Source organism: Schistocerca gregaria, chromosome 3, assembly GCF_023897955.1.
Source record: "Schistocerca gregaria isolate iqSchGreg1 chromosome 3, iqSchGreg1.2, whole genome shotgun sequence".
Taxonomy (NCBI): Eukaryota; Metazoa; Arthropoda; class Insecta; order Orthoptera; family Acrididae; genus Schistocerca; species Schistocerca gregaria.
In genome coordinates this window covers 620,514,743-620,536,849 of record NC_064922.1, presented here as the reverse complement: position 1 = coordinate 620,536,849, position 22,107 = coordinate 620,514,743, and the positions used below count along the sequence as shown (strand labels likewise).

General features: G+C 44.5%; 1 protein-coding gene across 8 annotated transcripts in view; it reads right to left on the bottom strand.

Moving 5' to 3' along the window:
* LOC126355206 (rho-related BTB domain-containing protein 1) overlaps positions 1-22,107 on the bottom strand; it is a 1,271,465-nt gene that overhangs the window by 376,122 nt on the left and 873,236 nt on the right. The window lies entirely within an intron of this gene.

The following is a 22,107-nucleotide window of genomic DNA, read 5'->3' as shown; positions in this document are numbered from 1 at the left end:
GTAGCCGTGAGCGTTGAAGCGCCCATTTCCGGGACCGGGAGATGCACCGGCTGTAGTTGGAATTTGGCCGGTGGATTAACGATGATGGCCGGTGTGCCAGCCAGCCTGGATTTGGTTTTTAGGCGGTTTCCCACATCTCAATAGGTGAATACCAGGCTGATACTCTCGTCCCACATCAAGTACACTCTAAGCTAACTTTTAGAAAACTTTCTCACACTTGCACAATACTACACTACATGCAGACAGACGGTATACGCAAATTGCGTTCAGCAGGGTGTGGTTGGGGTAGAAGTAGGGGTGAGAATAGTACATTAATAGCCTCAGATGTTTAGTCTCTTTAAACCTATAATCAACATTAGCAGCTCATTGTACACCTGAATGTGAGTAATGATATTTTCTATCTTCCCCCCTTTTCTTCGTTTTATGGTCGATAAATAGGTAATGAATAGAATGTGTGATTTTCAGCGTACTATGACCTATTGAAAACATAGTTTTGATACAGTGAACCGTTTATACAACGTTGTGAATGCCAAAGAAATCCTTCACATTAGATCCAGTTGTGAACTCAGTGTCGAACTGAGGGAGACACTATTAATAAATTCTCGGTAATCGTAAAATTATAAATAAAACCATTTTGTGGGTTAGTCACTTGCTTATTGTACCACTACGCGTTTCAATGTTTCACATCATCATCTTCAGGTAGAGCACTGTATGGCTACGTTCTTAGTGGTACTGTAGAAGATAGATGCCTTTGCATACCTGCAGGCAAAAATAAGAGTGAATGGCACAGATAATTGTTTTATTTATACGATACTGTCAGACACAGTTCTTACGAGTCCGTCCTTTATGGACGAAATAATTATTAGTCACAACATTAGTCCTGCTGTCAACGGTAGTTCAGTTGAAACGACCTGGTAAATTAAAACTGTGTGCCGGCCGGCTACCCGAAACAGGAAACTTCCCTTGAGAGTAATACTCTTAATGCCTAAGATACCCAGGCGCACTTCGCTGAAGTGTCACGGATTCATTGTGGTAGTAGTTCAGTTATGTAACACCAATTCTTTTTCTTAAATCTTTATCTGCAAAATCTCCTCTTTTGTGAAAGAGTGTCACGATTTACACAGTCAAATCCTTTGCACAGACAACAGAAAATACGACTGGCGACATTTTTGTGATTTAAGCCTTTTATTGTTCGGTCGGTGAATACGCAAACACATACATAAGAATGCAAAAGCTCTTTCGCAACTAAACGTAAGAGTCTACCTGCAACAGCGGCACAAAGCAAGATTCTGAATAGAAGGGATTGTCGTCGTTCTCGTTCCTTTTGGAGAAGGCAGGTGGAAGAGGCAGCAACGCACGACGGGACGCGGGCAGCGGACGGCATACGAATGGCGGTGCGTTTGTACTGCATCGGTGTCCTGAACGGCGGTGGGCGACGCGCGGCTGACGTAGGAGATTACGGATGCAAACAAGGTTATTTCCCACTGGGGAGGCAAACACAGCGGTGCAATGCTCCCGCCCTGAGTCCGGCTCTTTGTAAGGAAGCGAGAGCAGTTTAAGTCCGTGGCTCTAAACTACGTAAATACCACTGCAAACAGCTAGCTACCGTTCTGAGCGCTTAAGCGATTGCAACGCACCACCAACAGTTGCATACGTCAATTACGAGAATCGCTTCTCGCTCTGATGGAGGAAGTAATGGTCAGGTAAGGGAAAGCAATTCAGTATTGTGTGACGTCCCAAATCTTTCCATATTGTCTTACAGAATGGTGTGTTTATTACGCTCGTAAAAATAAAAAAAGACAGGTTGGATATTGAGTCTACAGTGGCATCATAGAAAACAATTATACGTAGAGCTCGCTACTGTGTCAGTAGTTACAGCTTCCTGACAAACTGTGTATCGGAGACCGACAGCTTTCAGCCTATATGCCGGAAGACCTGCAGCGTTAAGTCGCTCGCACGGTCGTACAAGGAAGGGCCCGTTCGTACATCTACGTCTAAAGGTTCTCCCAGAAATGTTGCGATACACTTCTGAGAAAGGTGGGGCACATCTTAAGGATTGAGAGTTGCATAGCGAGGTGTTCGTTTGTAATCCGTCGATCACCTGAGGGAGTCCGCATGTTCCAAACATTTGAGGAGTCACAGCTGTGAGCGGCCGGCAGGCACGCGAGAGATGGGACAGATTTGCTCGATCTTGTTGCGAGGATGACAGACGCCTCGCCCAAGAGCTCACCGTGCTTTTGTTCACCTCCAGGTCTCCATAGACGTTCTGCAACAGCCTATGAATATCTGCGACTCTCTGGTTTTCCGCCAAAAGAAACCCGATGATAGCTCTCTGCTCGAAGTGCACTTCCGTTACAGATGCCATTTTCGAAGCTATGTACAGTGCTGCCACCTATCGGAACTTCGTGGAATTATAGCAGCTGATGCTGGAATATTCTACGATGTCCCACAAAAAATTCAGCTCTTTTTCAATCGAAATTGTCCGAGAAAAAAATACGTTGCATTATTTTTGGATGCTCGTCGTAAATGTAGCTCTGTACTAAATGGATTATAATTACATAGTTATCAATTATTCACTGGCAGTTTTTTCTATTAAAGACTTGTGTTTCTGTAATCGTAATAATTGCTTTTTACGAAATACCTTTGATCACTATTGTAGCAAGCAGCAGGATGCAAGGACTTGTAGTCCCTCTGTAGCGGGGGATCCCCGCACAACGTCAGTGCACTGCACAGCCCTTTGGAGAGTGCAGTACTCAGTTTCAGGAAAGTCGCTGGCGCACCGCGGTGCTATTTTAATTCGCGCTGCGCATGCGCAGTGTCCGTCGTATAGCTGGCGCTTCCCGCTCCCTCTGCGACTCAGCGGCTCCCAGCAAGCCACTCCACGTCTGTGGGCAGATGATGTTCCGAGGCACTTACAGCAGAGGCCTACTGCTGCAACGTTCCGAACGATTTAGCACACTTACCACCTTCTCCCCGCTGCACTCCTCGTTAGACGTTATGAACTGGAACGCCTCTTTCCGACTCGTCCTCGACGCGGCCGTGCCGGTCACGGCCAGAATTGCACACTTAGTGCTGCGTGGCGTTGCGTGCGAACCGAATCACGCGATTTACTATTCCGCAGATTTACTCAGCAATGTTTATTTTAGACTGTAGCATGTAGAAGTGCAGAGAAATAATCCAGGTCTGCTAATAAAGTTTGCTAGCCTCACACTAACCAGAGACACTCGTTAAATTGATCGCTTCACCAATGTCCTTTAGGAGTAGGCCTCCTTTCAGAAAGATTCCGATATCCGAAGAGTGAGCTGCCATATGTACAGCTGATTCAAAACGAAACAAAAGATTTCAATGCTTTACTGCTGACAAACTATAAAAGATCGAAACACCTTGCGTATGTCACTGCATAGAGGAAGGTTCGAAGTTTTATGATCGCACAGACATTATACCATACACTCAACATGAGCACTATGCGTTGCTCGAGAAACAGAAATGGTAGTCGCCGGCCGGGGTAGCCGAGCGGTTCTACGCGCTACAGTCTGGAACCGCGCGACCGCTCGGTCGCAGGTTCGAATCCTGCCTCGGGCATAGATGTGTGTGATGTCCTTAGGTTAGTTAGGTTTAAGTAGTTCTAAGTTCTAGGGGACTGATGACCTCAGAAGTTAAGTCCCGTAGTGCTCAGAGCCATTTGAACCAGCCAGAAATGGTAGTCCATTTATTCCACACACGAATCAACAGGTCCTGTTTACTGAATCCACAACTTCAACAATTCGATTTCTCAGACATTGAACAGTAGCTGTCACAGGTGGGACAAAGACTCCCTCTTTTGTGTGCCCTCACAGAAAGAAATAGCAAGATGTGAGGGTTGGTACCTAGGTGGCTAAATGCAATGAACAGACTCTTGTTCACGACTTCCAATCCAACATTGTGGGGTGTATAAGTGAGGCGGGGCATAAAAATGAAGTAACTGAAATCTTCATGAAGTTGAGGAAACAAACAGTTCTGCAGTATATTCAGGTATGACTCTCCTGTCACAGTTTCCTCGGAAAAAAAGAAAGGGTCATGAACTTTGCGAACAGAAACGGCACAAAGCACGTTCTATTTCGGTGAGTCTCTTTCCTCTTCAACGACGACGCCAGGGCTTCGTGACTCTTATTAGCAGACCTGGATTATTTCTCTGCACTTCTACATGCTACAGTCTAAAATAAACATTGCTGAGTAAATCTGCGGAATAGTAAATCGCGTGATTCGGTTCGCACGCAACGCCACGCAGCACTAAGTGTGCAATTCTGGCCGTGACCGGCACGGCCGCGTCGAGGACGAGTCGGAAAGAGGCGTTCCAGTTCATAACGTCTAACGAGGAGTGCAGCGGGGAGAAGGTGGTAAGTGTGCTAAATCGTTCGGAACGTTGCAGCAGTAGGCCTCTGCTGTAAGTGCCTCGGAACATCATCTGCCCACAGACGTGGAGTGGCTTGCTGGGAGCCGCTGAGTCGCAGAGGGAGCGGGAAGCGCCAGCTATACGACGGACACTGCGCATGCGCAGCGCGAATTAAAATAGCACCGCGGTGCGCCAGCGACTTTCCTGAAACTGAGTACTGCACTCTCCAAAGGGCTGTGCAGTGCACTGACGTTGTGCGGGGATCCCCCGCTACAGAGGGACTACAAGTCCTTGCATCCTGCTGCTTGCTACAATAGTGATCAAAGGTATTTCGTAAAAAGCAATTATTACGATTACAGAAACACAAGTCTTTAATAGAAAAAACTGCCAGTGAATAATTGATAACTATGTAATTATAATCCATTTAGTACAGAGCTACATTTACGACGAGCATCCAAAAATAATGCAACGTATTTTTTTCTCGGACAATTTCGATTGAAAAAGAGCTGAATTTTTTGTGGGACATCGTAGAATATTCCAGCATCAGCTGCTATAATTCCACGAAGTTCCGATAGGTGGCAGCACTGTACATAGCTTCGAAAATGGCATCTGTAACGGAAGTGCACTTCGAGCAGAGAGCTATCATCGGGTTTCTTTTGGCGGAAAACCAGAGAGTCGCAGATATTCATAGGCTGTTGCAGAACGTCTATGGAGACCTGGAGGTGAACAAAAGCACGGTGAGCTCTTGGGCGAGGCGTCTGTCATCCTCGCAACAAGATCGAGCAAATCTGTCCCATCTCTCGCGTGCCTGCCGGCCGCTCACAGCTGTGACTCCTCAAATGTTTGGAACATGCGGACTCCCTCAGGTGATCGACGGATTACAAACGAACACCTCGCTATGCAACTCTCAATCCTTAAGATGTGCCCCACCTTTCTCAGAAGTGTATCGCAACATTTCTGGGAGAACCTTTAGACGTAGATGTACGAACGGGCCCTTCCTTGTACGACCGTGCGAGCGACTTAACGCTGCAGGTCTTCCGGCATATAGGCTGAAAGCTGTCGGTCTCCGATACACAGTTTGTCAGGAAGCTGTAACTACTGACACAGTAGCGAGCTCTACGTATAATTGTTTTCTATGATGCCACTGTAGACTCAATATCCAACCTGTCTTTTTTTATTTTTACGAGCGTAATAAACACACCATTCTGTAAGACAATATGGAAAGATTTGGGACGTCACACAATACTGAATTGCTTTCCCTTACCTGACCATTACTTCCTCCATCAGAGCGAGAAGCGATTCTCGTAATTGACGTATGCAACTGTTGGTGGTGCGTTGCAATCGCTTAAGCGCTCAGAACGGTAGCTAGCTGTTTGCAGTGGTATTTACGTAGTTTAGAGCCACGGACTTAAACTGCTCTCGCTTCCTTACAAAGAGCCGGACTCAGGGCGGGAGCATTGCACCGCTGTGTTTGCCTCCCCAGTGGGAAATAACCTTGTTTGCATCCGTAATCTCCTACGTCAGCCGCGCGTCGCCCACCGCCGTTCAGGACACCGATGCAGTACTTCATGAAGATTTCAGTTACTTCATTTTTATGCCCCGCCTCACTTATACACCCCACAATGTTGGATTGGAAGTCGTGAACAAGAGTCTGTTCATTGCATTTAGCCACCTAGGTACCAACCCTCACATCTTGCTATTTCTTTCTGTGAGGGCACACAAAAGAGGGAGTCTTTGTCCCACCTGTGACAGCTACTGTTCAATGTCTGAGAAATCGAATTGTTGAAGTTGTGGATTCAGTAAACAGGACCTGTTGATTCGTGTGTGGAATAAATGGACTACCATTTCTGGCTGGTTCAAATGGCTCTGAGCACTATGGGACTCAACTGCTGTGGTCATTAGTCCCCTAGAACTTAGAACTACTTAAACCTAACTAACCTAAGGACATCACACACATCCATGCCCGAGGCAGGATTCGAACCTGCGACCGTAGCAGTCGCACGGTTCCGAACTGCGCGCCTAGAACCGCGAGACCACCGCGGCCGGCTCCCTTTTGACGTTGAACTGTTTTTCGCGTCTGGTTGGTAGAGTAATTATCAACGACAGTTGCTAAGTTGAAGGTGATTTATTGAAGTGTTAGCGACGATACATTGCAATCCAGTGGTCAGATCTATGAATTTTTCCTGACAGTATAAGGGTCGATCAAAAAGTTTCCGCTTGAGGGAGTTGCTGCAGTGTATATACAACACAGTTCGACTCGCATACTGATATATAAGCACCGACATGTAGCTAAGGGATAAGTGTGGCATTCGTGTCTCTCCAACGTGCGTGCGGTAAAAGCGGGGACGTGGCCTACGGCGTTGTTATTACCAAATGCTTCGAAACAGAAGCGACGTGCTGCTGCCTTTTTTTGGCAAACACCGGTGGACATCCATCGCAGAATAAAGAGCATGTATAGGGCAGCATGAGTGTCGAAATCCCTCGTTGTGGAATGATGCACCGAGCTCCGTGTTTCTCGCGGTTCGACACAAGATGACGTTCGATTTAGGAAGTTAGGCCAACTCAAATGACCGATACTCGAGCACCGTCTCCCCCCGTCCCTTTTTTTAGTCCTGATCTCTCTCCATCCGATTATAAAACCCTCGGCCCGCTAGAAAAGGCCTAGAAGGGTGGAAGATTCCTGTCGGACGAGGATGTGCAGCAGGCAGTGGGATACAGTGTTTTATCAAGCGGGTATCTTCAACTTGGTACTTCAGTGACATTACTGCCCCAATTTTGGCTGATTGGTACAACGAATCTGGACAGGGCGGGCTACCCTCGGTCCGCTAGAAAAGGCCTAGAAGGGTGGAAGATTCCTGTCGGACGAAGATGTGCAGCAGGCAGTGGGATACAGTGTTTTATCAAGCGGGTATCTTCAACTTGGTACTTCAGTGACATTACTGCCCCAATTTTGGCTGATTGGTACAACGAATCTGGACAGGGCGGGCTACCCTCGGTCCGCTAGAAAAGGACTAGAAGGGTGGAAGATTCCTGTCGGACGAAGATGTGCAGCAGGCAGTGGGATACAGTGTTTTATCAAGCGGGTATCTTCAACTTGGTACTTCAGTGACATTACTGCCCCAATTTTGGCTGATTGGTACAACGAATCTGGACAGGGCGGGCTACCCTCGGTCCGCTAGAAAAGGACTAGAAGGGTGGAAGATTCCTGTCGGACGAAGATGTGCAGCAGGCAGTGGGATACAGTGTTTTATCAAGCGGGTATCTTCAACTTGGTACTTCAGTGACATTACTGCCCCAATTTTGGCTGATTGGTACAACGAATCTGGACAGGGCGGGCTACCCTCGGTCCGCTAGAAAAGGACTAGAAGGGTGGAAGATTCCTGTCGGACGAAGATGTGCAGCAGGCAGTGGGATACAGTGTTTTATCAAGCGGGTATCTTCAACTTGGTACTTCAGTGACATTACTGCCCCAATTTTGGCTGATTGGTACAACGAATATGGACAGTGCAGGCTTCGAACGTAAATTTATTGGACGTCCTGAAGGTTGCGTAGGAACAGGGCTTTTAATTATTGACTTTTGATTTGTGAAGTTTAATCCCGTCTCGCAGGTCACAGCGGGGCTGGTGACGCTTACTTAAATTGATTGGGTAGTGTGTCACAGCAGACAATCAGCCTGGATACGCCAAAAACGTTTCCCGTGAAATCCACCACCGAGATCGTTGCCGCTGCCGCCAATGAGACTAAGACGGACGATAGAAACGTTTCAAACGCTCTGGAAACCACCGACCATCAAGAGAAAGAGACTAGCCTATAAGTCAACGTAATTGGACACAATCACAACAGATTTAGAAGGATTGTAGAATGACTGACCCATCATTCCCAAGCTGGACATAGCCTCCTTTGTACAGATACTAGAAATTGTCCCTGATATCCATCCACAACAGCCAAGAGGACGAGCACACGGGTACAGCCAAGAACGGTACGTTACAGGGCACCGAACCAAATGATACCTGATGAGATACTGCTTCACTTGTTTTCTATCCACCTTAACCATAGACCACCAGCACCAGCGGCTCATTTGCGTCCGGTGCCACAGTTACATAACAACAAGTGCGCAGCGTAAGAGTGCATCTGTTGCTTATGTCGTCAAGGATGTTTCATAACAGTGACTGCACTACAGTATCATTATAGAATATTTGATCAGAAGAATCTGAACATCCACATGTAATGCACATTTGACCGCTAGGTGTCATCAGAGGCACACACTCAAGTATAAAATGAAGTGGGTAGTATTATGCTGTCAATAGAGAAGTTCCAACAGCAGACTGAGTCAATGAGGAGAACTCAGTGACTTCGGACGTGGACGAGTCATTGGATGTCACCCGAGCGATAAAAGCATTAGGGATACTTCAACTCTTGCCCTCATAGAGTTTTAATCACGTCGTTGCGAAGTGGAAATCGAAATAACAATTACAGCTAAGGCGAGTCCACGTGGATGCCATATACTGAGGACAGGGACCATCGAGCATTACTGAGGGCGACTGTAAAACAGCAGATGAAACCCGCAGAAGGAATCAGACGTAGTTCCAAAGCGCTACCAGCTGTCCACCTAGCACAATGACTGTGTGCAGGAAGTTAAATAGAATAGGGCACAATGCTCGAGTAGCTCGTCAAAAGCCACACATATGTGTAGCCGATGTTAAGCGATGCTTGAGGTGGTGTAGAAAGAGACGACCACTAAGGAATAATTTGAGAATGTTGAATCGCGGTTTTCCTGTGCGGCAGTCCAAGAAAATGGTTTGGTTCTGACGAATGCCTGGAGACTTTTACCTGCCATCATACAGAGGAAGTAGTGTTACTGTATGGGCATCTTTTCGTCGTAAGGGTGTGGTACCCTTGTGGCGCTCCTAGAAACGCTAAATGCCGAAGAACAAGAATACATTTTACTGTATTGTACACTGCGTAGACTAGCGGAACATTTCGGAGACGATGACTCTATCAGCACGACAACGCACCTTGTCATAAAGCAGCATATGTAAGGCAATGGTTTGTGAAGAAAAACTTTTTTGAAGTGTACTGTCCTGCCCAGAATCCCGACCTGATCCCAATGGAACATCTTTGACACGAATTAGAAAGTCGACTTCGCTTCAGACTCCAGCATCAAACATTACTGTCTTCGCTGGATTGGGCTCCTGAGTAAGAATAGGCAGCCTTTTCTCCACAGACACTCAGACATTTCATTGAAAGTGTCCCCAGCAGAGTTCAAGCCGTCATAGAGGCGATAGGCGAAAACACACCATGTTATCGTCCGTGAATAGCTGTCCAGATATTTTTGGTCATGCTCATAAATTAAGGATAACTGCAAACTGTGGTGCCACACAACGTGGCACTACACAAAGCTGGCGCTAACAGCATAGACACACAGGGTACACACACGACACAGACCTGTAAGTCCACGGTATTGGTGATAAGTTGAGAAAACCGTCCCGAAACACATATGCTGCAAAACGTCACTGTTTCCTGCGCATGTACCCCGACGTGAATATGGGGTATGATCATCATGCACACGTACACAGGCCGCACAACGGGTTGGCATACTGTGGATCAGGTGGTCGAGCAGCTGCTGGGGTATAGCCTCCCATTCTTGCACCAGTGGCTGTCAGAGCTCCTGAAGTATCCTAGGGGTTTAAAGACGTGCAGCGATACGTCGACCGAGAGCATCCCAGACGTGCTCGATGGGGTTTAGGTCTGGAGAACCGGCAGGCCACTTCATTCGCCTCATATCTTCAGTTTCAAGATGGCAGCTCGGTGGGGCCGTGCGTTATCATCCATCACGAGGAAGGTGTGACTCACTGCACCACTGAAAAGGCGGACATACTGGTGCAAAATGACTTCCCGATACACCTGACCATTATCACGCTTGAAAACCTCTGCACACTTACTCGCTGCACCGTACTCTGACCTGCACCAACACACCTCTGCGTATGTGGACTGCTGCCAGCGCCACCGTGCGACGACCGCAGGCCAAATGCACCGCGTGGTTATACCCCGAGGTGATTTAAACCCGCAAACTGCCCATCAGAGTGTTGTTTCACCACGTATCAGCATTATCCTTAATTTATGAGCATGAGTGTATTTTACATTTCTAGAACAACTGTGGACAGAAGGGCCCTCGAACCATAATCCATCCCTTCTGCTGGCAGTGTTCTATCTAATGCATCATCCGAGTATGCCAGAAAGACAGACTACTCGAAGATTCATCTTACGACTAGTTCTTCTCGGTACTTTCCAAGCACCGTAGGGGCTCTTCCGCAACGGTCAGGCTGAGCGTCCTCGGACTGTGGTTTAGTCGGACACCCCACTAGCCTCATACACAGCATTCATCATATGCAACAAGATGGATCTGTGTACTTGAAAGCCGACAGGTGCAGACAGTGATTCACTAATTGAGCTCCCCATCGTGCCTCACAGACTGACTCAGACCAGACCAGTGCAAACGAGACTGTTCGCATTACTGAGAAACTATTTTTAGTAGCGTCGTACTGCTTAGTTGGTTTCCTGACGTCGAACTTTGTTATATGTGTATACCCCAACCTGCCAAAATGAGTTCTTGTTATGAAACTTACGATATTTATTTAATTACCATCCATCCTGTATCAGCAGCACTCTTCCACAGGCATAAAAGCATACAAAACACTTAAAATTATTTACGTTACTAAAACTATTAACTCAAGTATCTGTATCTTCGAGTCGCCAGGGTATGCATTAGGTCCACATCGTATGCCTTCTGTTTAGCTGTGGTGGTATAGAACCTGTTCTCGTTTGGTAGCACTCCTCAGCATTATTTTTCAGTACGTTATTAAAGTTAACATGAAGCTCGGCGTACTGCTATATAATATCAGGCAGCTGCCACTACTGCTGGGTTTTATGCAACCCACAAATACCACATGTAAGATTTCATACTCTCGCTCGCTACGTGCAAACTATTAGTCCTACAGAAAAAAATGAACATGTCCTTTCTGAAGGAAATTAAATGTAGCTAAATTTTATGATGGCCTATGTTTTTTCGATAGAGGCACCAGTTTTCGAATTATTTGAGCAAAACGTACAACAGTGAAATTCAAACACATTTATCTTGAATAGCTCGGAAAATCTTGGCCTTCGGCGAAAATTATTCCAATACAAAATTTAAGTCATTAAATTTCCTACAGAAGGTGCTACCCATTTTTTCTGTAGAAATAATAGCGAGAGAATATAAAAATCCTGCGTATGGTATTTGAAGATACTGTAGGCTGCATAAAACTCAGCGGTAGGGGCAGCTGTATCACTTCGTATGTAACATCTCTTTGTATATGTAAAGTTAAGACATTCGATAGTAGCGAGCATCACAACATAAAAATAATATGCCCACCGTACAATTTGTTTATTAAAGGCATAACACTGTGACGAAAACACAATGCCGCCAATATGGCAAATCATTGTCTTGAACTGTGTCTGTACGCTGTCAAAAATTGCATCTTGCTCCATCACTAAGGGGGAAACTACATTCGCGGTTCTTTCATTATAGGCCGCAATCTGGCAAAGAAAATGCATTCACCAGTGAACGAGCATCAGCACATTAGAATATATTAGTGATATGTGCTATGGCCGTGGGTTGCAATAAATTATACAAACATTAACTGTACATCTATTCTCTAGCCAAATTCACACCTCGCTTCATGCGAGTGCGTGTTTTAATGTATTAGGCCTTACATTAGTTTATTGGTCATCGCTGCGTTGAGAATGTCAGTTGCAAGAGAGTAGCAGCGGAGGTGAGGAATGAAACATCCATAGAATTCCTTTGCCTACTGCCGGCGCGCTTCTACCCTGGATTCCGGCCAAGGTCGCTCAGCCGTTTCCAGTCAAAGAAGCTCGTTTGCTGGAGACGCCGTGTTTACTGATCCTCGGCGTTCAGGAAATCGTGGGATGCGCGGAGTTTCTAGACTCACCAAAGACGAAGTACTACCGATATGAATGTCTGAAATTTGTTACTTACTTTAACGAGGACCTTCGCAATTTGTTGTAGTTTTTTTCAAGTACAATTTACTTCTGCACTGAGACGCAACTCTGTACATCAGACAGACGGTCGTTGGTTTACGTATGTGGATTAAACGTTATTCATCTTGGTTGTGGTTCCGTATTCCATTTATTCTCAGCATTTCAGATCCTTCTATGGTGGAACAGTGTCCTCAATTTTTAACATCAACACTGTAATACTACTGAAAATGAAATACGAAATCTTGTTTACATTGCTTATTACCGTCGTGTTACATCCTTTTTACTGATTTTCTGCCTCTTTTAGTTTCCTTTTATTTCAGAAAATAGCTCTCCGAAGTATATATGGTGTTCGGAACTGTGTAATTGTAACAGTATGAACACACAGATTTTACCGTTATGGGGGAACAAGTGGGAAAGGAACGCAATGAATCGCTCATTCAGTTCAAGACACAGGAAATGATCTGCACTGCGATAATATTTACTTAACCGCTGCGATTCACACTCTTTCATAGGTCCCATTTTAACCAAACTTTCAACAGAGAGATTCAACTAGCGTGGAGAAATTTACGCTATTCTGTAAGTTTCATTTTGGAACTATACACTTTGGATATTTAGACATAAGTCGGAACGTTTTCGTGCGTAAATGAGTTTAGTCACTACTTCAGTTCCTTCTGATTCACCTACGCTACGCCAAAAGTCTTGTTTTTCGTGTTTTTTTCCTCTTTAATACTAATTTGACCTTTATAACTAATTGAGGACACTCGGGGAAGATCAGTTTGTATTTCGTAGAAATACTGGAACACGTGAGGCAATAGTGACCTTACGACTTATCTTAGAAGAAAGATTAAGGAAAGGCAAACCTACGTTTCTAGCATTTGTAGACTTAGATAAAGCTTTTGACAATGTTGACTGGAATACTCTCTTTCAAATTCTAAAGGTGGCAGTGTTAAAATACCGGGAGCGAAAGGCTATTTACAGTTTGTACAAAAACCAGATGGCAGTTATAAGAGTCGAGGGACATGAAAGGGAAGCAGTGGTTGGGAAGGGAGTAAGATAGGGTTGCTGCCACTTCCCGATGTTATTCAATCTGTATATTGAGCAAGCAGTAAAGGAAACAAAAGTGAAATTCGGAGTAGGTATTAATATCCATGGAGAAGAAATTAAAACTTTTAGATTCGCTGATGACATTGTAATTCTGTCAGAGACAGCAAAGGACTTGGAAGAGCAGTTGAACGGAATGGACAGTGTCTTGAAAGGAGGATATAAGATGAACATCAACAAAAGCAAAACGAGAATAATGGAATGTAGTCGAATTAAGTCGGGTGATGCTGAGGGAATTAGAGTAGGAAATGAGACACTGAAAGTAGTAAAGGAGTTTTGCTATTTGGGGAGCAAAATAACTGATGATGGTCGAAGTAGAGAGGATATAAAACGTAGACTGGCAATGGCAAGGAAAGCGTTTTTGAAGAAGAGAAATTTGTTAACATCGAGTATAGATTTAAGTGTCAGGAAGTCATTTCTGAAAGTATTTGTGTGGAGTGTAGCCATGTATGGAAGTGAAACATGGACGATAAATAGTTTGGACAAGAAGAGAATAGAGCTTTCGAAATGTGGTGCTACAGAAGAATGCTGAAGATTAGATGAGTAGATCACATAACTAATGAGGAAGTACTGAATAGGATTGGGGAGAAGAGAAGTTTGTGGCACAACTTGACCAGAAGAAGGGATCGGTTGGTAGGACATGTTCTGAGGCATCAAGGGATCACCAATTTAGTATTGGAGAGCAGCGTGGAGGGTAAAAATCGTAGAGGGAGACCGAGAGATGAGTACACTAAGCAGATTCAGAAGGATGTAGGTTGCAGTAGGTACTGGGAGATGAAGAAGCTTGCACAGGATAGAGTAGCATGGAGAGCTGCATCAAACGAGTCTCAGGACTGAAAACAACAACAACAACAACAACAACTAATTTGACAATAAATGCACGCATGTCAATTTGTAATCCCACAATTTATCGTAATAATCGGATAATCCCGATCTCAGAGATACGTCCTATGACTTGTTTTCGCTCCTAATTTGTTTTTAGGACGAATGCTAATGTCGCAGTACTGTCTTATACTCCCTTCTGCTATAGCTGCCTCAGTGAACGAATGGAAAAAAGGTGGTGTCTTATGATGTTATTTTAAACAAGCTTAATTACACTAATATAAATATTTACTTTATTGATTTTTATTATTTGATCCATTCCTTGTCCTCATAATTTTTATTATTTTCAGCAAATAGTCGTTGTTTGCCGTCTTAACACGACGACGCGATGGATCGGCCGCCACTGTCGCAGTCTTAAGTGCTCAAAACTCTTTGCAGAAAACGAGCCTATCTTCGTTCAGCTGCGGTATAACGATTTATTGCAAATTTAACTGATTAGTCATTTTTCAACGATCACGCGTTATCGTGTTAAAGATATGCTTATAACACAGGTTTCGCCGATTTTAGTCGTTCATCTCGTCATTATACTCTTTCTCTCTTTTGACTCTGATACTCACGACAACCAATCTTAAAAACTTAATAAACGGGAAGAGCGATTCTAACACGCAATTCGCATTACATTTCTATGACAACCAATATAGAATCCGCGTGCTCTTTCGTCCATGCTAAATGCTTTGGCTGCTTTTTACTCTTCGCAGCTCGCGGTCTTGCGGTAGCGTTCTAGCTTCCCGCGCACGGGGTCCTGGGTTCGATTCCTGGCGGGGTCAGGGATTTTCCCTGCCTCGAGATGACTGGATGTTGTTGTGTCGTCTGCATCATCATCATTCATCCCCATTACGGTCGGAGGAAGGCAATGGCAAACCACCTCCACTAGGACCTTGCCTCGTAAGCGGTGCGGGACTCCCGCATCGTCTCCTATGCTCCTCGGAGTATGGGACCTCATCATCATCACCATCATCATCATCACCATCATCATTCTTCGATCTGCATGATAGGACGCGTTTCATGGACTTAAGCTTTGAGTTGGGTTGTCCATCGCAACATGAATAAGCACGTCAGGAGGAAGGCGATGTATTCAAAGAAAAATATGAGCGATATTATTCCTATTTTTGGTATTCAAAACTTCCAGTCTGCTGTAACGGTAACCATAGGTACCGTGAATTGTATTTTTCTGTTGAAAGAAGATAATGAGGCCAGACACAGTGGGGCGCTGCATTCTCTTCGCAAGCTCCTCTCACAGGTTCTCTGCGTGTCGATATCACCATAATATTCTCCAAAAGGCTGAAATATTCGTGGTGAGTGGAATTGTACATAAACTGATGTATGTCGCAAGTAACGAAAAATTTGTATTCTTTACTTCGTGAGCAGCAACAGATCGCGCTTCACATAGATCTAAATATATCGTACAACAGTTCTAGCAGCAAGCATTCCAGAAGTGTAATAAAGAAAAACAGCTTCGCGCAGAATCTAAAAATAAAAAAAAGAGAAAACTATATTTGTTGACACGTGCTGACGAAAGTGAAGGTACACAGCAAACAGGTTTTACAGGTTATGAGATTAGTTCTGTGCTCTGGTCCACAGCTAGGACGTGCTTTCTCCAACCTCTATCTCTGACACGTGTTTGCCTGGCTTCTTGTGCTTAAAACAGATTAGTAGCTTTTTAGAGGCAGCTTGCGGTTAGTAAATGCTGTGAAGCCTAGAGCGCAGGGCTAAAGACGTTACGCAATGCGAAAGCAAGAGCCAGTATGCAAAATACCACGCCCAAAGGGATCGGAGTAAGCACTACGCGGAAGATGGAAACTTTATCTCACTGCAGTCATTACTGTGTATTGGTTAAAAGTATCAAACACAACCGATTCAGATGGCAAAGTTTGTGTGGAATTGCACTGTTTTGTGACTGGTACTTGTTGAACTCCGTTAGTTTAGGTTCCTTCTTAATCGGATAATTAAGAAACCTTGCCCTTCTACAGATTACGTGACTCAGTTCCCTCTCATCTGTTCCATTCTTTTCCTCCAGTATTTATTTCATCTTTCCAACATGGCAAATTTTTATTTCTTCTGATCACTTTACATTTATTTTGTAACAACTTCCACCTTTCTCTTTCTCTCACTCTTTCTTTGAGTATTTCTAAATGTTTTTAACTTCTCTGATCCAGTTTGTTAATTTTTGTTCCCATAGATACTTGATAATCTGATGTGTCATCCTACTGTCATTCGTCCTTTATACATTCCCAAATAATCTCAGGCTTCTTTCCTTGTCGATTCTGCTACTTTATTCTATGATTTGACAAAAGATGTGTCTGGAAAGTTTGGTGAATGGTCTCAGAAAGTAAAGAAACAAGAGTTACAAACAAAATACGTTTACTGACCTACAAAGTAATCACCGTTATCCACAACACGCTTTTGATATCGGCTGTAAGGCCTTTGCAAACTGTCAGGAAACACTTGTTGAGGAATCGATCGAAGCACTGTGGTCACGTATTGTTGGTTGTCCGCAGCGTCTGCGAGTGTTGGTTATCAACAGGGCTTACACTGTCTGTGCTTGTCTTCAACTCTTCTTCTCTCATTCTCAAAGACATCAGCAGATCATCCGCAAGCATCTGTCGCATTCGTGACATTGCTAAATGGAGCAACGCGTTAACATATTACGCTTCATAATGTAGGAAACAGCAACTGATAATCAAGGAAAGTTAGTGTAAGTGTACAGTGTTGGTGACGGCCGTAGTGGCCGAGCGGTTCTAGGCGCTTCAGTCTGGAACCGCGCGATCGCTACGGTAGCATGTTCGAATCCTGCCTCGGGCATGGATGTGTGTGCTGTCCTTAGGTTAGTTAGGTTTAAGTAGTTCAAAGTTCTAGGGGACTGATGATCTAAGATGTTAAGTCCCATAGTGCTCAGAGCCATTTGAACCATTTGTACAGTGTTGAAGCAGAGTGTAAAAAGCTTTAGAAAAGGAAAGGACGAGTCGAGGATGAGCTGTGTTCGGGACAACATGCACAATCCACACAACATCGAAAGAGTGCGACAGATGCTTTCGAATGATCGGCGGAAGTCTTTGAGAATGAGAGCAGAATAGATGGAGATAAAGCACAGTTGTTCATAAAAATTGGCTAATGTTGTGGATATGCAACAACGGGTGACCGCGATGCTTTGAGCGATTCCAAAATAAGCGTTTGTTGACGCTTTCCCACGGCTTTACAGTCGATGTCGTAAGCGTGTTCTTTCTAATGGAGATTACTTTGAAGACCATTAAAGGAATTCTGTTTGTAACTCTTGTTTCTTTTATTTCCTGAGACCATTCAGCGAACTTTTCACACGAATCTTCTGTTTCATCACCGCTTCGTAATTTCCAGGCTTCTTTGCTTCATATTAGAATATTAATTTTCCTCGTAATTCTTCTTTCTAGTATTTCTAGTTAGCCTACTTTATAGTTAAATGCAAGGCAATTTCTTGCGCAGAGGTTTCCTAATATCACTGCTATCTTGTAATGCTCTGTTTTTGTGTATCTTGACCCTATGCCCTTTCCATTGTGTTTATCCTTCCGCTTATAGCAGATTTTTCTCAAATTATCCTTTATAGATATTTTAACTTAACGAATATTTCTATTAAACATTTTGGTGGAACTTTTATGTCAGTGCTAAATTTGTTTTTCTCTGTAGAGATTCTTAAAGCTGCACCTCTATCTGTTCCTAGAGGCTGACTTGTTAGGACCTCCAATAAATAATGTACCAGCTATTTTATTTTTAAGTACCGATTTCAGTCAATTTCGGATCTTACACGGGACATAAAACATATTGAGCCGTATATTCCACAACTGCAGCGATTGCTCATTCTGAAATATTCTATTAAAGTGTACCACGTTCTCTGCCTTGCTGCTAACATTGGAGTGTTTTACTGTTTACATTGTAAGGCAGAAAATAAGCTGTTTATACCATGTGGTATACTAAGAGGAACAGACAATAACTGAAGAGACCAACTGATGTAGAAATGACAGAGTTTGCCGAAGAGTTTTATGCTTTCATGACTTCAGGCAAGTATCACTGGGATGAGCTAAGAGTATCGGATGGATAAAAATGGTTTTATTTAAAATCGCAATATTGCATTTAACAATGGAGTGTCCGCTTGAAGGTACCACATTATTTTAACAACGTTCAGTGATCTGATTTTATAACCACGGGAAATTTTAGAAGTGGGTAGATTTTTATAAGTGGGTCGAACCTCAGTGACTGACGAGCAAACTCCTGGCCGGCCAGCTCGATTGTCGACTGCTTCGGTTGAATCCCGCATTGACGACAAGATCAGCGTTCAATAAACGATGCCTGCTACTCAGATATTATGATGAGCAAAGTGAAGCCACCAGCAAAAGAATGTCGCCACGAGTGTAAATCGAAAAGGCGCGATATTACTGCACGACAATGGTCGCCCTCGCACCTCCCAGCTGACCCAACAAACCGTTGCCGTTGAAGAAATGGTCAGGTAGCAGTCGAGAATCACGACTGGTGCGGGAAGGGGGGGGGGGGGAGGACGGCTACAGTGCTGAAGGCGTCCCCCCCCCCCCCCCCTCCCACATATTCTCGTGTTCCTCAAAGAAACACAGAGGAGAAGATTCTTTACAGCACGGCTATCAGACTTAATAAGCCTCGACAATTTTATCACTGTTTGGTATGATACCAGATTGAGACAACCTCTTTGTTTTCCCTAGAGAATTTTGAGACGGCACGATCATACAAAATTTCCCCCTCTATAAAAAAAAAGTCTTGATTTTGACTGTGGTTGGGAAATACTACCCCATCCTCCCTACGCTCCAGATTTGGATTCCTCGGATTTTGACTTGTCTGATGAAAGAATTTGTGGGAAAGTGGCTCAAACAAAAGACGAATACTTCTTTGCATTAGGTACACAAAAAAATTGTTCATAGCTGAAACAAGTGTATCCATAGTGGTGTGGATTATTTTGAGAAATATTAAAAGTCTCATTTTGGAAATTACACTTACTTTCTTACAACAATTTGTCTCTTCAGTTGTTGAATGCGCCTCTAATAACAGATCATTTCACAACGAGTAGTCACTGCAAATATGGAAATGCGCTGTTGAATATGTCCCGTGGATGGTCTAAAATTGAACTTCGGACAGTTGCTGCATAGGTTTTACTGATACTGACATTCCACCTTGTTTACAAGTTCTGTGTTTTGATCTGATGTTGGCAGAAGCGGAAAGAACGCTGTAAGTGAAGGTATATATGAAGGGATCTAGACTGTTTTATTCATAAAATATTCACAATGATCGCTGATTCAACAGGATATTTATTTCCATATTTGTTTGTGGTCGCGGACTAAAATTAAAGGAAGAAATTGTATCGGCTAGTCGTAACTGAATTGCAGCTACTTACAAGGATTCTGCATGGGCTATAATTATCGAATGATAGCGAAACTTGGTAGTTATTCTAATGCGTCAATGCTGAACCGATTTACACGGGGAAACATTAGTTCCAGTTTTGGGCATAAGGTGCAAAACTGGGGCTGTGAATCAAGAAAAACACACAGAATGGTTCCATATGTCACAGAATAGGAAAGGGACGTGGGCAGAAAAGGTGAAACAAGTGAGAAAGGCATAATTTCGATTTTAGTATTAACAGCCGCTACACAGCTTGTTTAATATGATCACCGGACACGTCGATGAGATGCTGCCTCTGTAAAACGACGTGATCAACAATTGATCGAAGCAATTCCCGTGGAATGTGAGCAACGCGTTCGAGTTACTGGCCCTCAGATCAAGCAGAGAATGAACTTGTCTCGATATTCCCATAGCCAAAACTCCCAATGGATACAGATCTTGTGACTTTGCAGGCCATGCATCTGGAAAACCTCTGTAAGTAACGTATTCGTGGAAGGTTGAATTACGCAGATCTTTCACTAGACGAGCGACATGAGCTATTGCCTCATCTAGCATAAAACAGTGGTTTCCGTTCAGTCGCGCTCTTCCAAAGGATGGATCACATACCTAGATTTCGTACAGACGTCACTTGACACGCCCTATGATTCTCGTCAAAGAAGAACGGACTGCGAATAATAAATAAAGGTGCTTGTGAATCCACACCACTCAATCACATACGGCGAGTGTAGTGGATCTTTGTAGACAAAGCGAAAATAACAGCACCCAAAATTCGGCAGTTCTGTGGCATTCACCGCACCCTGTACTGTTAAATGCGAATCGTCACTTCGCAGAATACCGTCCGACCACATGCCATCAAATTCAATCCGTGCCAGAAATAGAAGAGCAAATTCAGAACGTTGCTGTGGTAGATGAGGTTGCAGTTGCCGCACTGCCTTGGTCTTGTACATGTACCAGTGTAATATAGACCGCAAAACTATCCGTACTGTTGACCATGGTATGGACAAGCCGTGACACTACACTAGTGGCAGCACTAACCGGGGCACGCGCTGCATGGTCAGTTACAGCAGAAGCAACCTTCTCCCCGTCCGTGTGCCACACCACTCTCGCTTACATTTTCGCTAATCATTATCATCTCCTTTAAACTATTTAATTACATCAGGAGTCTGATCAGACACCTTCCAGTCGGCGATACTATCTCAGTGAGCACAGTAATTGTTGCCTTTTACGTAAAAGAGTTTCACTAAGAGCGCAGTGCCTCTCTTCTCGATAGCCATAGTCTTTAGTTACGTTACGCAGCGTCAAACGATACAGTGTACAGCGCCAGACTTGGACCTGGTGGCTAAAATTGGAACTCTCTCTCTCTCTCTCTCTCTCTCTCTCTCTCTCTCTCTCTCTCTCTCTCTCTTTTTCGAGCGTAAATCGACTCCCCATTAAAGCATTGGGAAACCGTGGAAGTTTCGCTACCGTACTATAATTACAACCCACACCGGTTCTCCATGAATAGCTGCACGGTAATTCCAATCACGCCCTGTACGAACACCGAATAAATTCTTAACAGTGTATATGGTTCTCGGGCGAGACGTCGGATGTCATAGTGAAAAACTCCACAATATTTGATCACCGCAACTGGCCGACATCTTTAGGTGCGACGAACACACTGCTAAGGCATGACTAGAGCCCCCTATTAGTGCCAGTCTTAGGCAGGAAGTGCGCATGCGTGGAGGCGCCACATTGTATGGCCAATAGCGACGATATCAGCCGATAGCTGGACGGACAGCAACGCCACCTACAGGATGAAGAACCAAAGACTTGGGCGCACGCGCGGAGGCTGCCGCTTCTGCTCTGCGCTGCCATCGGCCGCCCCAGCGACCTCTGTCGGAAGCCGCAAGCAAACATGCGCATCCGCGTAGGCGCGTGACCATCCTCCCGTTGTCAACAGAATATTTATGTTGCTGGCGAATCGTCATCCGTCGTGTGACCAATAGTACTCCTCTCTGCTCGATGCGACTTCAATATGGCCACTGCTGGATCCCGCGCGTGCGCCCAAGTCTTTGGTTCTTCATCCTGTAGGTAGCGTTGCTGTCCGTCCAGCTATCGGCTGATATCGTCGCTATTGGCCATAGAATGTGGCGCCTCCACGCATGCGCACTTCCTGCCTAAGACTGGCACTAATAGGGGGCTCTAGTCATGCCTTAGCAGTGTGTTCGTCGCACCTGAAGATGTCGGCCAGTAGCGCAGATCAAATATTGTGGAGTTTTCACTATGAGATCCAACGTCTCGCCCGAGAACCATATATACAACATGTCCGTCGGGAAAGCCTCAAT